This window comes from Narcine bancroftii, chromosome 1 (assembly GCF_036971445.1).
Source record: "Narcine bancroftii isolate sNarBan1 chromosome 1, sNarBan1.hap1, whole genome shotgun sequence".
Classification (NCBI taxonomy): domain Eukaryota; kingdom Metazoa; phylum Chordata; class Chondrichthyes; order Torpediniformes; family Narcinidae; genus Narcine; species Narcine bancroftii.
Window position 1 is genome coordinate 253,878,974 of NC_091469.1, and position 15,202 is coordinate 253,894,175.

The following is a 15,202-nucleotide window of genomic DNA, read 5'->3' on the forward strand; positions in this document are numbered from 1 at the left end:
TCTTTGAGTATTAAGAGAATCAAAGGTTATGGGATTAGTTCAGAGGGGTGAACCAGAGGCAAAAGATCAGCTATTGATTGCAGCGTAGAATTAAAGGGGCTGAATGGCTCCCTCCTGCTTCTATTTTTCCATTTTTGTATTTTTATGATGCAGTCATTGTTTGCCTTGTGACTGTAGTATCAAGGATGACCATCAAAGGCAGGTGGTCTGTTGCCGAGTTAGGTTCTTCACAATTGGAACAAATTAACCATTTTCAATCCAAGCACAACTCCTAATGCCTCTCTCAATGTGAGTGGTATATCTCATCTCTCCAAAGCCTCTGTGATCAGAGCCTAGACTATTATCCTTTACAACCCACCCCTTACTCATTCTTATACCCCCAGCTCTGTGCTTCTTACACCCCTCCATCTCCCCACTGGACAGTGAATTCTTCCACTCTCTCTGCCCCCCCACCCCCAACCACCCCCTGCCTGAACTCTCTTGTGTCAGTTGTCACCCCTGCTTCTTCTCACTGGCAGCATTTTCTTCTCCTCACCCATTCCATCCCTCATCTCCCTTGGGTTTTCTCACTTCTCTCTTGCCTTTGGCTGGCACCTGTCATTGCCCATCGTGTTCCATCTCTGCCTGGTCATCCATTCTAATGTGGAATCCATGTTTCACCCTTCCCACCATGTCCTCTGTCTGTCTTCTTAAGACTTTGGCTCAAAGAGTCAGCCATTATTTTCTCGTCCACTTCTGCAACTCGACCCACTAAGTTCCAGCGGCGCCTTGTGATTGACATCATCCTTTACACTGCCACATTACAGCACCTATTCCACTGTTCAAACCATCACATGCTAATTGCAATGCTGGTTTCACAGCGGGGCACACTAACAAAGGCCTCATTTCATTTCTCGCCACTGACCGGATGGTATCAGCACCTTAGCGCGCTCCAGCAATGATCTGACAGATCACCCTGGCCCTCTCCCTCACGATGGACAGTGATTTGTTTTCACTGCGGTTCCTAGGGTGGTTGACGAGGCCCAGGGTGCTGGTGGGGGGAATTCAATGTGTCCCTTGAATTGGGGAGGCCACCTTGGCTTCAAGCTTACTTGCTGACAAACCTTGGCACTGTAATTAGGCGCCCATCCGATGATTGGCTTCCGTCTGTCCGAAACAAGATTTCAAAATCCATTTGCAGCGCACAGACTCGTAGAGAAGCTGAGCCATCACACAGCATTTGTAGGAAGTAGCTGAGTGAGCCCTTCGTTAGGAATGTCGAAAGCCAGGCGGGCTGGTGGGGGGGGTGGTCGCGGAAGAAAAGGAGAAGGGGGAGGGGGAGGAGCACAAGCTAACAGTTAAGAAGATATAGGTAGATACAGATGAGTGATGCTGAGGGGAGCTCCCTGATAGAAGGAAAGGATGTGGTGGGAAGATTCAATTTTTTTTTTCATGTCCACAAATATAGAAATTATGTTTTATTTTGGTTGCCCTGTAAGGGCCCACAAAGAGCCATCACTGGTTCAGGCCCACTATCAAGACGAGAAAGAGATGCCAAAGGGTGTCCCTTCAGGGACATCGGGTGTCTGTGGATACCACCACCTCCTCAATTTAAAAAAAATTATTTTTTACATATCTTCAGAAGCTTTCACAAAATCTCCAGATTGCTGCTTTAACTTTGCCGGGCCCTGTCCATTCCTTCGTCCTCTTTTGTACAGTTCTGCAATGTTCCCTATTCTCCCTCTCACTATTGGCAACATATTAAATCTTGCTCTTTAATCAGTACAATCCTTAACTCCTCTTGTTAGCCACCAGCTGGAACGATTTCCTTGTTTCTCGACAGAGGCAAATTATTATTGAAATATTAGCCATTGTTAGTTTAATATAGTTTTCCAATCCCCCGCGGCTAACTTGCATCTCAATGCATTTGTACCTGCAAAAGATCAAAGGAACTGCAGATGTTGGATATCGGAGACGGAGACAAATGAGGGAAATGTTTGGCAGGTCAGGCAACGTCTGTGGGGAGAGAAACCAGGCTTACGTTTCAGGTTGGAGAACTTTCGTCAGAACTGGGAAAGAGAGGATCAAGGTGGTTCTGAGTTGCAGAAAGCGTGGCGGGTAGGACAGAGGGAATTCCATGATGGGATGTGGTCAGGTTGCTATGGTGATATGCTGTTGAGGAAGTCTCTGGTGGGGTCCTTTGCACAGCCTTCTAGCTCCCTCGGGAAGTGTTGACTATGGCAATCCTACCATTTCTCCAGATTTCCAAAGATCAAGTTGTCAAGTTCATTGTCATCTGATAGTACAAGTACAACCTAACAAAACCACATTCTCCGGTCTTTGGAGTAAAACACGCAGACACACAACCAGACATAACACACATGCAGACAAACAATACATATGCAGGACAAGTATTATACCTAAATAAATAAATATTCCTTTTGTACAAATGAGAGTCTCAAATGGTTAGTGCAGTGGTTCTCAATCTTTCTCTTTCCACTCACAGACTACCTTAAGTATTCCCTATGCTATCAGTGCTCTGTGATTAGTAAGGGATTGCTTAAGGTGGTGTGCGGGTGGAAAGAAAAAGTTTGAAAAGCTCTGTTTTAATTGTACCTCATTGACTCATTATGTGCAATGTTTCATAACTCCAAAGGAAATGGGCCAATGACAATTTTTGTCAAGCAAAGTATTTCAGTAACAATTGGGTCTAGAGCAGTGATTCTCAACCTTCCCTTCCCACTCACATCCCACCTTAAGCAATCCCTTACGGGAGGAGTCACGTGATGGAGTAGTGGCCGGACGGTGAACTCCAGCCCTCTCCAGAAAAGTCGGGAAAAACAAGAGAAAATACAAAGGCACAGAAATAAAAGTTAAAGAAAAGTGAGTATAAAGGTGGAAAGAAGATGGCGACAAAAAAAGAAAAATCAAAATCAACAGTAAGAAGAGAGGAAGAGAAGACAACGGAGGAAGAAGGAGAAGGCCTTACCTGTCCGAAGAGGCCCGCTGTGGAGAGAGAAGCCCACTTCCTCAGGTCAGTAGAAATAGGACTACAAAAATGGCTCGCAGAGCCGAGTAAAAGTGCGCAACCGCGCATGAAAAAAAACACACCGACGGGAGGGGGGACCAGCTGGGGAGTCGATCTCCACAGCCGGCAACGACAGCTGCAAAACACCTGCAGCAAGAAGAGACCACAGAAGACAATGAAAGCAAGAAAGAAGAGAAGAAAAGGGCAACAAAGAAACAACAGATGGCCAACCCAGATGAAGAAGAAGAGGAAGAGTACAGTGAAATAGAAGAAGGGAAAGGCAAGGTAAAGGATATACTTTCTCCTGTTAGAGGATACATGGAGTCATTTAAAGAATGGCAAACACAGGAATTTAATGATTTAAGAAGAAGAATAAACAACACAGAAGAGAAAGTGAATAAAATAGATATGACCTTAACAGAAATGGGAAAGAAAATGGACAAGATGGAAGAGCGGGCAGTAGCAGCAGAAATGGAGGTAGAAGACTTAAAAAAGAAATTGGAGGAATCTAATAAAAAAACTAAAGAGACACAAGAACTACCAGCTCAAAAAATAGATATAATGGAAAATTATAACAGAAGAAATAACATAAAGATAGTGGGCCTTAAGGAAGATGAAGAAGGCAAGAATATGAGGGAGTTTATAAAAGATTGGATCCCTAAGACCCTAGGATGTCCAGAACTACAACAAGAAATGGAAATAGAAAGGGCACATAGAGCATTGGCCTCTAAACCACAACCACAACAAAAACCAAGATCTATTTTAGTAAAATTCCTAAGATATACTACAAGAGAAAAGGTACTGGAGAAGACAATGGAAAAAGTAAGAGAGGGCAACAAACCACTGGAGTATAAAGGGCAAAAAATCTTCATTTATCCAGATATAAGATTTGAACTCCTAAAGAAGAGAAAAGAGTTCAATACAGCAAAGGCGATTTTATGGAAGAAAGGGTATAAATTTATACTAAAGCATCCAGCGGTATTGAAAATATTTATTCCAGGACAACAAAACAGACTATTCTCGGATCCAGAAGAAGCACGAAAATTTGCAGAACAATTACAAAAATAGACTGAGGGATGAAGATGGGTAATGAGAGTAAAAATGATCACGACTGATATGTATGTGGGTAAAGAGGTATAAGAGTGAATAGAGACAATGTGCATACGTGAATGTATCTGTACTTAGAGGAAAATATAGATAGTATAGACAAGAATTAATAAGGGAAGGTAATGGAATAGAGAGAATAAGGAGGGAATTAAAAGAGTGACCTTAGTGACATATGAAAAGTGAAATCTTTTCTGGGGGGGGCTGGGTGGGGGGGAAATAGCGGTCACTGCAAAATCAGTTGACGCTTGCGAGTGGATTCGCAAACCCAAATGGAGAGGGGAGATGTGGTTGTCCGACAAGGGATAAAGGACAACTCAGGAGGGGAAGGGGAGATTGGGGATAATGAAGATATAAATAGGAGAATAAGGAAAATGTTGGATGTTGTAGGAATGTTGTCTTATAAAGAGTTGAAAATAAGAAAACAGAAATGGAAAAGGAGGAAAGGTAATGATGGAAAAACGGGAAGAGAAGATAAACAAAATATAAAATGGCTACGCTGAACTATATGACTTTAAATATTAATGGAATACATAACCAAATTAAAAGGAAGAAACTACTAAATTTACTGAAAAAGGAAAAAATTGATATAGCATTTGTCCAAGAAACACACTTAACTGAATTGGAGCACAAGAAATTAAAGAGAGATTGGGTAGGACATGTAACAGCAGCATCGTATAATTCAAAAGCAAGAGGAGTGGCTATATTAATTAGTAAAAATGTGCCATTTAAAATAGAAGAGGAAATAATAGATCCAGCAGGGAGATATGTTATGATAAAATGTCAGATATATTCGGAGTTTTGGAATCTACTTAATGTATATTCACCTAACGAAGAAGATCAAAAGTTTATGCAAGATATCTTTTTGAAGGTAGCTAATACGCAAGGGAACATACTAATAGGAGGGGATTTCAACCTGAATTTGGATCCAAATATGGATAAAACGGGGAAAAAAATTAACAGGAAGAACAAAGTAACCAAATTTATAATTAAATCAATGCAAGAAATGAAACTTTTGGATATATGGAGGAAACAAAACCCAAAAGAAAAGGAATACTCATACTACTCGGCTAGACATAAAACATACTCAAGAATAGACCTATTTTTGTTATCAGCTAGTATGCAGGATAGAGTAAGAAAAACAGAATATAAAGCGAGAATGCTATCGGACCATTCACCCTTAATATTGACAGTAAAGCTAGAGGACATCCCTCCAAGAATGTATAGATGGAGATTAAACCCCATGCTACTTAAAAGACAGGATTTTAGAGAATTTATTGAAAAACAATTAAAAATGTATTTTGAAGTAAATACGGAATCAGTGGAAGATAAGTTTATACTATGGGACGCAATGAAAGCATTCATTAGAGGGCAAATAATAAGTTATGTAACCAAGATGAAGAAGGACTATAATCAGGAAACAGAGCAGTTGGAAAGGGAAATAGTAAACATAGAAAAAAAATTAGCAATGAAGGAAGATACAACTAAAAGAAGAGAATTGGCGGATAAAAAAATAAAATATGAAACATTACAAACATATAAGGTAGAGAAGAATATAATGAAGACAAAACAGAAATATTATGAACTAGGTGAAAAAACGCACAAAATCCTAGCATGGCAGCTTAAGACAGAGCAAGCTAAGAAAATGGTATTGGCATCAAGGAAAAAAAGACAAACAAATTACATATAATCCAAAAGGAAAACTTTAGAGAATTCTATGAACAATTATACCGAACTGAAAACGAAGGGAAAGAAGAGAAAATAGATGAATTTTTGACTAAAATTGAACTACAAAAACTACAAATAGAGGAACAAAATAAATTAACAGAACCATTTGGAACAGTAGAAATACAAGAGATAATAAAAAAATTACCAAATAATAAGTCACCAGGAGAGGATGGATTTCCAATAGAATTCTACAAAACATTTAAAGACTTATTAATACCGCCCCTCCTGGATGTAATCAACCAGATTGATGAGACACAAAACTTACCAGATTCATGTAAAACAGCAATAATTACAGTAATACTAAAACAAGGGAAAGATCCACTCTCACCAGCATCATATAGACCAATATCTTTGCTAAACACAGATTATAAGATAATAGCTAAACTATTAGCAAACAGATTAGCAGAACAGGTACCGAAAATGGTAAATTTAGACCAAACTGGATTTATCAAAAAAAGACGCACAACAGACAATATTTGTAAATTTATTAACTTAATTCATGAAGTAGAAGGAAATAAAGCACCTACAGTAGCAGTTGCTTTAGACGCAGAGAAGGCCTTCGACAGAGTAGAATGGAATTATTTGTTCAAAGTATTGCAAAAATTCAGTTTACCGGAGAAGTATATTAATTGGATTAAAGCATTATATAAGGGACCGTTAGCGAAAGTGACAGTAAATGGACATGTATCAAAGCAATTTAACTTAAGCAGGTCAACGCGGCAGGGATGCCCACTATCACCTTTATTGTTTGCGCTAGCTATAGAACCACTAGCAGAATTGATAAGAATAGATAATAATATAAAAGGAATAAAAATAAAAGACAGGGAATATAAAATCAGTCTATTTGCGGATGATGTTATAGTGTACTTAACAGAACCAGAACTATCAATAAAAGAATTATATAAGAAATTGAAGGAATATGGAGAAGTGTCGGGTTACAAGATAAACGTAAATAAAAGTGAAGCAATGCCTATGAATAATGCGGATTTCTCAAAATTTAAGAAGGAATCTCCATTCAGATGGCAAATGCAGGCAATAAGATACCTAGGTGTACAAATAAACAAAAATCTAGGCCAATTATATAAACTCAATTACAACCCACTAATGAAAAAATTACAGGACGATTTAGAGCATTGGAAAGATCTACCACTAACACTGATAGGAAGGATAAACTGTATTAAAATGAACATTTTTCCAAGGATATTATACTTATTTCAGGCATTGCCAATACAACTGACAGAAAAATTCTTCAAAGAGTTAAAGAAAATAATAAGGAAATTTTTATGGAGTGGGGGGAAACCGAGGATAGCACTAGATAAATTAACAGAATGGTATAAACAAGGAGGCTTACAATTGCCAAACTTCAAAAATTATTATAGAGCCGCACAATTAAGATACCTATCAGATTTTTATCAAACAAGGGAAAAACCAGACTGGACGAGATTAGAATTAGATAAAATAGGGGAAAAGATACCTGAACACATATTATATAAATGGGACGAAAAATTGGTACAACATAGAACTTCTCCAGTATTACATCATCTCCTCAATATTTGGAAGAAGATTCATGTAGAAAGAAATAAAACAAATTATCAATTACCAAAACTAATATTGACGCAAAATAAGCTACTCCCTTTTACAATAGATAACCTTTCCTTTAGAGAATGGGGAAAAAAAGGGATTAAAAGAATAGAAAATTGTTTTTCAGGAAGTAGATTCTTATCCTTTGAACAAATGAGAGATAAGAACAATATAACTGGAGATACAGTGCTGGCATATTACCAACTGAGATCCTACTTGAAAGATAAATTAGGAAGCAATTTGAGTTTACCAGAGGGAAGTAACCTTGAATATGTGATTACAGATACAATGTTAATCAAAAGATTTATAACAAATATGTATATTAAACTGCAAGAAAAGGAGAATGAGGAAACAAATGGTAAAACTAAACAAAAATGGGAACAAGATTTAAATATAAAGATATAAAAGGAAACATGGGAGAAATTATGTTCTGGAACGATGAGAAATACAATAAATACGAGGCTACGTATGATACAATATAATTGGTTACACAGACTATACATTACACTGCAAAAGTTAAATAAATGGGACCCAACAGTATCTGATAGATGTTTTCGATGTAAAAAAGAAATGGGAACAACAATTCATGCAATCTGGACATGTGAGAGAGTAGAAAAATTTTGGGATGATCTCAATCAGATATTAAATAAAATAACAGAAAACAATATACCAAAGAATCCAGAGATCTTTCTCCTAAGTAACATAAAAAACAAAGAATTTGGAATTGATTTGGAGGATGCACAAAAAAGATTTGTTAAGATAGCCCTAGCCGTAGCAAAAAAATGTATTATGTCAACCTGGAAATTGGAAGATAATTTGAAAATACAACAATGGTATATAGAAATGAATAAATGTATTCCATTAGAAAAAATAACATATAGTTTAAGAAATAATATTGAAATATTCGAACAAGTATGGGAGCCTTACATTAAATACAATAGCGAAAACCTACCGGGGACAAACATTACCTAAGTTGATGGAAGGAGAAGGAAAGAAAAGAATGGACTCAGTAGAATTTCTGGTGTATTTTTGTTGAATGACAACATTGTCTGACTGGTTTAATGCAACCTAGATTGTATACCTAAAATGGATGAGAGGGGGGGGTGGGGGGGGTGGCTTGGGAGGAGGGAGGGGGGGGGGAGAAAAAGTCACTGTATATGTGTGAAAAAGAAAAAGTGTATATCATGGCTAATGTGATTTATGGTGTGAAAAATAAAAAATTTAAAAAAAAAAGCAATCCCTTACTAATCACAGAGCACCGATGGCATAGGGAATATTTAAAGTGGTATGTGAGTGGAAAGAAAAAGGTTGAGAACCACTAAGTTAGTGTGAGCAGTTCCTTTGGTCATTCAGCATTCTCAATGCTTGTGGAAGAAGTTGTTCCTTGGCCTGGTGGTCCTGGCTCTGATACCCCTGTCCCTCTCCCCCCTGACAGAAGCAGCTGAAAGGTGCTCTGTGCAGGGTGGAAGGGGTCCTTGATGATTTCGCTTCGGACAACGATCCCGGTAGATCACGTCAATGGGGGTGGGGGGGGGGCGGGCGGTGGTGGGAGGGAGACTGGTTGTCCTACGCAGATCGTCCCACGCAATCCACACAGATCCATTGGGAACAGACTTCAACCAGAAGCAGTGAACTGTGAGAGCAGGAACATGAGAAAATAGATGAAAACGCTCAGGTTTTGGTATATAGACGCAGGCATGTGCAAAAATAGAGTGCAAGAAAATGGCTTTAGGCAAGGACAACAAAAGAACCATAAATCTACAGCTCAGCAAAATGCCATCTGTTATTTGGCCTAGTCCCATTGACCTGCAGCTGGTCCATTGCCCTCCAAACCCACCCCATCCATGCACCCATCTAATCTTTTCTTAAATGTTGAAATCGAGCCCACTGGCATTCATTCCACACTCTCAACCCTTATCTGCCTCTTGAACGTTTTCTCCTTTCATCTTTCATCTTAACCCTAGTTCTTGTCTCACCGAACCTCGGTGGAAAAATGGATAAACAATATTGTTCTTGCGTGTAGGGAAGTAATTATTCGAACAGAACCAGTCTCCAGTTAGCAAATCCTTTCACCCAACCCAAAGCAAAATATGTTCCAGTACCACATCTACACCATCATTTCAATCTTTGAACATGTGGACAGCTACCAAGTTGGGATGAAGGATCTTCAATCAGGTAAGACTATCTGTGAGTGTGAAAGCAGCGCTGGACCTGGTGTCCAAATCCCGTGGCTGCAGGGCCCGGGTACAGGATGGCGGTGCCAATGATCTGTAATGAGGGCCTTTGCAGACTCTGGGGAACCAGAGGATTGGCGCAGGGCACCAGAAAATGGGAAGACCCCCCCCCCCCACCGCTCCATTTGAGGAGAAGCAGAGGAGACAACCCATGGGTCGGTAACTACAGCAGTGGACCAGGGAGGCTAAGGAAGACAGGCAGCAGGCTGTGGGCTATCGGCGACCATGGTCAAGGTACTCACATCAGGCTGTGGTCTGCTGAAGACCAGCTTGAGACTGACTCGAGGAGTACTGGGATATAAGAGGGCGCCTTGGCTGCTGGAGGCTTCCTGATCGTGTAAGAGCTGTGCATGTGGAGCTGGGGTTGCTGCTGGTTTGGACTGAAGGCTGTGTGGTTGCAGAGGCTGCAGGAGGCAAATCCATGGAGACTCACTGGCTCTGGTCGGGTGGGGGGGAGGGGACTCTCTTTTGCTTCTCTTTCTCTGGTCGTAAGGGGTGCTGGACAATTTCTGCCGATGGTGAATCTTTGCCTGACAGCATAAAGAAAACCCAGTGTAATATCACATTCTCTGGTTTATTACATGACAATAAAATAATTTTGAATCATGTCGTTTAAGAACCTACCTCCTCTGGAATGTCCACTGAGTGACAAGCTGACCTGTTTCATCAGTGTTGGGTGGAGGCTGGGGGTGGGGGAAGCGAGTGGAATTGTTGCCACAGTCTTGTTGAATACTTGGGCAGGGCTGAGATGTTGACTGGCCCACAACCTCTTCTCTGCTCCCTTCGGCCAGAAAGGGTGGAAGCCTCAACTCCAGCAACTCCCAGTTAAAGAACAGGCTATGTGTGACGAGGTAACATCAACTCAATATCATTTTCTTTCTTGTGCTGTTATGCCTAAGAGGTCGCCTGTGGTTGTTTACATTACCTATTGCAAAATTCCAGTAGTAAAGAGGCCCACATAATTCCCCATACTGTCCCACTACAGCTCGAGAACTAGAAGGGCCACATAATTCCCCACATTGTCCCACTACAGCCCGAGAACTAAAGCCCATTATAATTACTCACGTTGCTTGATTACAGGCCCAGGACTAAAGAAGTCCCTGTATCAAGAGGTCAGCTATTATTGCTCAGGTCTTGATTGAGTGCTTTATCCACTGGACTGTTATCGCCTAATGTATGAAGGTCCTGATGGAATGTTTTCTGGAAGGAAACACATCAACAAGTGATCATGTAAGACCTGCTGAAATTTGTATTGATGCAGGATGGGAAGACAGGAAGCACTGAGTCAAACACACAGCAGTAAAGAGCAGTCACGTGGAAAGTGCTCAGACACCAACTGTGAAATTTTCAAAAACAGGGCTGTGAGGGGAATTTATGACAGGAAAGAAAGCATAAGGCAGTTGGAAGAGGAGAGGGATTTTCCGTTAAAACAGGGATGCATCATTCTCCATTATTACTGTGCGTCCAAGGATACCAAAGGATTGAAGCCTTGATTCCAGCTCCATGCTCCTGTGTAGCCTGTGCTCGGAGTTGGTGTCGATGTACAATGAGCATGCTTAATAGCCTCTGTAGTGTGATCAATAGCCACAAACAGACTCAAAGCAAGTGAGTAAAGGCTTTAACATCCATAAACATCAGGCACGTCTGTATATGCTGCTGGCCCAGATCCAAGGCTGGTGTGGAAGGACTATCAGCCTTTATTGGGGATCTACGAGGAGGAGTAATGGGGTTGGAGGTGGGCCAGCCTGTACAATCGAGTGAGGTCACACCTGCACTACCATGTTTCCCCACATCCACCCCTCCTTTTTGGAGAGAGTCTGGCAGGGTGAAGTGGGACAGGGTCCATCGTTACCAGTCTTGCAGTCTTTACACAGATTCAGCCTATCTGGTGGCTTTATCCGCCACTGTGATCACCACAGCACCGGATGCATCGTTATCGGTTCCTGCGGGATGGTGACATGTATGGCAAGATGAATGTCAGGGGCTGAACTGTGTTGTTCCGAACGGGTTCTGGGGTGTGTGGGGATGTTGGTGGTTCCACTCGTGGTTGTAGGGGTGATGGGGGCAGAGGCTGGGGGGGGTGTAGTGGTGGTGTTGAGTTCAAGTGGTCATTCATCTGGATGGCAGAAGGCACCAGATGATCGCTGACAAGGGCTTCTGGGTGCACCTCCCCTGCTGGGGCCCCTGCTTGAGCCAGGTTCTGGCAGACACCGTGTCTTCCTACCCGTCCGGGTACTGTACATGGGTTTATTTGGGATTCGCATGCAAGAGGTGCACTTCCTCAACCAGCAGGTCTGCCTTGTGGGTCCTAACATGTCTACGAAGTAGCACCGGCCCTGGAGTCGTCAGCCAGACTGGCAGCGTGATTCACGACTGTTGAACAATCAATAACCACGAGCAGAAACAAAGCCCGTGGTCAAAGGCTTTAACAACCTGGAACTTCCAGCACATAACTACATGCTTCTGGCCTGGATCCAAGGCTGGTATTAATGGAGGAGACGAGGGCTCAGAGCCTTTATTGGGAAACTACAGGGAAGAGTTACCAGGTCGGAGGCAGGCAAGCCTGATCAGTCCAGTGAGGGGCCCCCACCTGCATTACCATGTTCCACCACATTCACCCCTTCCTTTTGGATAAGGCTCTGCAGGGTGAAGTGGGACAGTGTCCATATCTCTAGTCATACAGTCTATTCATAGGTTCGGTCCAGTGGCTTTATCTGCCATCGGATTACCTGGTGGTGTTGTCATTGGCTCCTGCGGTGGGATGAGTGTCTGGGGGCTAAACTGTGGCAGCGTGAACTAGCTCTGGCAGGGGGTGGGATCATCAATTATTCCACTGGTGGTTGCAGGGCTGTAGGGGTGGGAGCCTAAGGGATTGTGGTAGTGGTTGTGGCAGTGGTAAGAAATCATTTACCTGGACGATATTTGGTTGCTGACAAGAGCTTCTGGGTTCACCTCTCATGCCTGGGCTCCTGCTTGAGTCAGGACCCGGATGGACTCTGTGTCTTCATGTCCATCCGGGTACTGTACACAGGTGTATTGGGGTTAGCATGCAAGAGGTGGACCTTGACTAACGAGTTGGTCTTGTGGGTCCTAACATGTCTGCGGAGAAGCACCGACCCAGGGGTCATCAGCCAGACCGGCAGCGTGGTTCCTGACGCCAACATCCTAGGGAAGGAGAATAGTTTCTCGTGTGGAATGGCACTTGTGGCCTTACAGAGTAGGGATCAGGTAGTGTGCAGGATCTCAAGGAGGACCTCTTGCCACTGGAAGATGGACATTCCTTTTGACTTGAGGGCCAAGAAGATTGCCCTCCAGATAGTGCCATTCTCCCTTTCCACCTGCCCTTTCCCGCAGGGGTCGTAACTGATAGTTCTGCTTGTGGCCATCCCCTTGGATAGGAAGTACTGATGCAACTCTTCACTCATGAAGGAGGACCTCTAGTCACTGTGAATGTAACTGGGGTATCCAAACAAAGAGAAAAGGTTGTGGAGCACTGTAATAACCGCGGGCAAGGTCATATCCGGGCATGGGATTGTAAATGGGAAGTGGGAGTACTCGTCCACAATATTCCGATTCGTGGATGTAAGAGGGCCCTTGAAGTCCATACTGAGTCGTTCAAAGGGAAGAGTCACCTTTATCAGATGAGCTCTCTCCGGCCGGTAGAAGTGTGGCTTGCACTTCGTGTAGGCCGAGCAGTTACAGGTCAGCTCCCTGATCTCCTCCTCTGAATGGGGGAGGGTGGGGGTTGCAGGCCCTCATGAAGTGATAGAGCCTGGTGACCCTGGGGTAGCAGAGGTATCGTGGAGGGCTTGGAGTGATCTACTTGTTCCCCAGGGTAGGGCATCAGGTGGCTTATTGAACTTCCCCAGCCAGTACAAGATTTCATAATTGTAGGTGGATAGTTCAATTCTCCACCTCATGATCTTGTCATTTTTGATTTTTCCCCACTGTTTATTGTTAAACATAAATGTGATGGCTCTCTGGTCCGTCACAGGGTGAGGGTCTGCCGGCCAGATAGTGCTTCCAGTGACGCACGGCCTCCACTATAGCCTGTGCCTCCTTCTCGATGGCCGAATGCCTGAGATCAGGACCCTGGAGGGTTCAGGAAAAAAATGCCACAGCCCTGCCTGCTTGGTTCAGCGTGGTGGCCAGGGCAATTTTTTAGACTTCACTCTCCATTTGGAAAGGGATGGATTCATCAGTGGCGTGCATTGCTGCCTTGACAATCTCATCCTTAATGCCCTTGAAGACCTTATGAGCCTCTGCCGACTGGGGAAACCTGGTGGTTTTCACTGGGGGTGGACCTTGTTCATGTAATCGGGGATCCATTGTGTATAATAATAGAAGAACCCCAGGCACCTTTTCAAGGCCTTGATTTTTCGGGCAGTGGGAGTTCCAGAAGGGGGTGCATGTGCTCGGGGTCCGGGACAATGCCACCATGCTCCACCAAATACCCCAGTATTGCCAGACACGAGGTGCGGAACAAGCACTTTTTCTGGTTGTATGCGAAGTTCAGGCCTTTAGCAGTGTCCAGGAATTTCCACAGGTTCATGTCGTGTTCCTCCTGGTTATGGACACAGATGGTGACATTATTCAAATAAGGATATGTGGCTTTTAATTTATTGTCATCCACCTCTTGCCACCAAGATGGCCACTGTGAAGATCCAGAGATGGACGCCCCCCCCCATGGATTCCACGCGGTGGAGTCCGGAAGAAAAGCCAGAAATGATGTCATCACATGTTGTCTTCCTCCTGTTCCTGCCGCTCGGTTATTAGCCACCAGAACTGATGCCAGGAGTGAGTCGATCCAAGATGGTGATGCGGCTGAGGTCCGAACGTGGTGCTGCTGGAGAGAGGTTTAGAATGGCATACCTTGGCATGGTTCCCCTTCCTCCTGCAGATCGAGCAAGTCGTGCTGAAAGCCAGGCAATACTTCCTTGGACGCTTGGTCTGGCCGCAGTAGTTGCACCTCGTGTGCTCGGCAGCGGCAGTCAGGGTCCCCAAACCCAAGGTAGTGGCGCCCGTGCTCCCCACCTGATGTCTGTGTGGCTTGCAGAGCAGGCCTCTCTGCATTCTTCTGGGCTGCCTCCAGTGATCGAGCCCACTGCACGTCTGATTACCCTTCTCCAGGAGTCGCACACAGATGTAGTTTGAGCAAAAGCTGGCCACTAACCCATCACGGATGGGATCGTTTTGGTAGACCACCGCAGTCACATCCTCGCACCCACAGGCTCGTCCCAGCTCCCTCATGGCCCTCATAAAGTTGTCGACAAAATCACCATTCGGCCTGGTGTTGGGTGACCAGGAGGTAACATGCATACATTGAGTTCATGGCAGCACCGTGTTGCTGCCGCAGCCGGGCCATCGCGTCCTTGTCCTTTTCCCAGTCCTGTATTATTTGGTTCGCTTGGTGGCCAACCGATGAAAAGAACAGATCGTACTTGTCACTGTCTGAGGAGATCTTGTGGTGTCTCGTGTAGGCCTTTAAACAGTGCAGCCACATATCAAACTTGACAGAGGCCCCTGGATCCCCGGGGTCAGTCTCCTA

The 15,202-nt window shown here is 43.5% G+C and overlaps 1 protein-coding gene across 1 annotated transcript in view; it reads left to right on the plus strand.

Moving 5' to 3' along the window:
* Positions 1 to 15,202, plus strand: part of LOC138741492 (CD44 antigen-like) — a 46,458-nt gene that overhangs the window by 10,136 nt on the left and 21,120 nt on the right. The gene's annotated exons all lie outside the window — the stretch shown is intronic.